Below are 3,284 nucleotides of genomic sequence, written 5' to 3'. Positions count from 1 at the left end.
AGCCTTCAGATGAGCTGAGCTCCTCCCATCGAGAACGGAGCCAGTGGGATTCAGAGAAGTCAGTCTGCATGTGGTGAGTTTGTGCTCTCTTTTGTCTGCCAGAGAGGGCACAGCAGTGTCCTGTCCCGTGGTCCTCAAAGCACAGAGGGCTGGGTCTGTGGGGGATCACTGCTGATTGCCAGGCTGTGCTCAAGCACTTCAACAGCTGCACAGTCCCAGTGTTGGGACTGGTTGGACTGGATACTCCAGCCCCCTGCTCCAGCAGGGCACCCACAGCAGCTTGCCCAGGATCACAATGCCCACGGGTGGGTTGGAAGCTCTCCACAGAAGGAGACTCCATAACCTCTCTGGGCAGCCTGCTGCAGGCCTCCAGCACCCTCACACCAAACAACTTTCTCCTCCAGTTCAAGTGGAACCTCCTGGGTCCCGGCTTGTGCCCATTGCCCCTTGTCCTGGCGCTGGGCACCACTGACATTTGATCTTCTACCAGCTCTTATGGCTCCCCTTCAGGGAGATGTGAGCTCAGAGAGCTTCTAGGCTGAGCAGAGATGAGTTGAAGCCTGAGCTTTGTACTAGGCTGGATCCCAGAGCCCAGGATTTGCCATCCAGTGCTGAGAGAACCACAGACTAAGATAATTGTTTCAGCCAGAGAAGACCTCTAAGATCACCAGTTCCACCACCATGGCCTTTAAAGCATGGCCCCAAGCCATGTCCACTTGTGTCCTGAGCACCTCCAGTGGTGCTGACTCTTCCTACAGAATCACAGAACCAAGCAGGCTGGCAGAGAGCTCCAAGCTCCCCCAGCCCAGCCTAGCCCCAGAAGTGCTGCCCTGGAGGTGGAAGGGTTATAGGGCCCCAGTGTCCGTCCCCTGGTTTACGGAGGTGACCTGGAACCAAGCAAAAGAGCTCCTGGTGCCTGCTCCATTGAAGTCCTTCTCAGGAGCACAGGTTTTCAGTCTGCTTTGAGTCAGGCTTGAGAGGTCCTGGAGAAGGAATCATTTGCTTTTGGGTTCTGCAAGGCTACCCAGAAGGCCTGGTGTTGCATGGGAGCACTAGACTGTGTCTGGGATGAGGTTTAGTGGCCATGGTGGTGCTGGACTGGTGGTTGGACTGGATCATGAGCTCATAGCATCATAGAATGGCCTGGGTTGGGAGGCACCTCCAGAGATCATTGAGTCCAACCCCCCTGCAAAGCAGCATCACCCAGGGCAGGTCCCACAGGAACACATCCAGGGGCTTCTGAAGATCTCCAGAGGAGGAGACTCCAGAACCTCTCTGGGCAGCCTGCTGCAGGGCTCCAGCACTCTCACACCAAAGAAGTCTCTCCTCATGCTGAGGTGGAATTTCCTGTGGTTGAGTTTGCACCATTGCCCCTTGTCCTGTCCCTGGGTGCCACAGAGCAGAGCCTGGCTGCAGCCTCCTGCCAGCCACCCTGCAGGGTTTGGGAGACGTTGATCAGATCCCCTCTCAGGCTGCTCTTCTCCAGGCTCAGAGATGCAGATGCCCAAGCAGGCTCTCACCTCTGCACTTTATAATGCTAATTAAGTGCCCAGTCCATCTGTGTCTCCAGCTGCCCTTCTCCATTCCTCCTGCCTCATCCTCCTCTGACTCCAGAGCTCCTCCACTCCAACCCCCTGCACTCAGCAGGGACACCCTCCACTAGAGCAGGCTGCCCACAGCCCTGCCCAGCCTCACCTTGAAAGTCTCCAGGGATGAGGCCTCAACCACCTCTCTGGGCAACCTGTTGCAGTGTTCCAGCACCCCCCTGGTGCAGAACTTGTTCCTTACACCCAGTCTCAGTCGGCTCTGCTCTGGTTTGAAGATCTTGGAGAGCTTTTCCAGCCCCAAGAGTTCCTCACTTCTAAGATTCTAAGATCTCCACTGCAGCTGTGCAGCAAAAGCATTCCCCCAACCTCTCCAGCGAGGTCCCTGGAGGCTCAGGCCTTTGCTGCATTGCTGACCTGGAGCTGCCAGAACCCGAGGGCTCCTCTGACCGTGGTGCTGCCCCAGAAGCCACTCAGACGTCACCTCCGTGTCTCACTCCAGCATCGTTTCCTTTGGGTTTTTTTTGGTGTGTGCTTTTTTCCCACCCCCTCCAGCCTGTATTAAAAATCCTGCGATGGATTTAAGTACAAAAGGGGAAAGAAGAGAACCTTTCTGTGCTCAGGACATTTGGGACATCAGTAGAATTCCATCCATCTGTGATTGGCCCTCAGACCGTCATACTCAATTTATTTCCCAGCCAAAGTTTTTCAGCCATCTGCTCAAGTGGAACAGCTTCCAGCATTTATTCCCAACAGTGCTCCTCGGAGGGAGCTGGTGGATGTGCTCCAGCACCACAGCATCATAGCCTCCAACAAAAAAAGCCCTCGGCCCAGCCAGGCTGCCTGCCGCGGAGCCCTCCCCGCTCCGCGCCCCCGACCTGCGCTCTGCAGCCGCTGCGCAGGGCAGCTCCGAGCTGCTTCGCCCCCGCCCGGGCCGGCAGGACGTGACGGATGGCTTCAAAGGGCTGCTCCGCAGCGATGCTAATGAGGGCGCCCTGGATGCTCAGCCCAAACCGCTGTCGCTTCAGCTTCTTTTATGGCAGCCATCGACCATGACAACAAAACCTCCGCAGCAGCCCAGCAGCCGCAGATCTGCTTCGGGAGGGGTGGGGGAGTCCTGGCAGGCGACCGGAGCAGAGTCCACCTGCTGCCAGCAGTGCCGTGGCGGAGCCTCTCCAGCTGCCTGCTAGAGCATCAGCACAATGATCTCTGCAATTATGATCTCCTTAAACTGGAGGGGGAAAAAAACAACCCCAAACACCCAACCAAAAAGCAGCTACAAAGCTCCTGAGTTCCCCACACCTCCTACGGAAAGGGTCCCGGGAGAGGACTTGAAATGGGCAGCAGCAGAGGTCTGGGGGGAGCCAGGGACACCACAGAGACACAGAAGGTTAGGGGCTGGAAGGGATCCCCAGTCCAACCCCCTGCCAGAGCAGGGGCACCCAGGGCAGGGCACACAGCAACACATCCAAGGGGGGGTTGGAAAGTCTCCAGAGTAAGAGACTCCACAGCCTCTCTGGGCAGCCTGCTCCAGACTCCAGCACCCACACACTGACAAAGTTTCCCCTCCTGTTCCCTGGTGCCTCCTCTGCTCCAGCTGGCACCCAGTGCCCCTTGTGCTGCCCTTGGCCACCCCTGGGCAGAGCCTGGCTGCATCCTCCTGACACTGCCCTGCACATCTTTAGCACAGCACTGAGGGCAGCCCCCAGGCTGCTCTGCTGCCAGCTCCCAGCCCCAGCT

This window comes from Pogoniulus pusillus, chromosome 22 (assembly GCF_015220805.1).
Source record: "Pogoniulus pusillus isolate bPogPus1 chromosome 22, bPogPus1.pri, whole genome shotgun sequence".
NCBI classification, from domain to species: domain Eukaryota; kingdom Metazoa; phylum Chordata; class Aves; order Piciformes; family Lybiidae; genus Pogoniulus; species Pogoniulus pusillus.
This window is presented reverse-complemented; position numbering follows the sequence as displayed.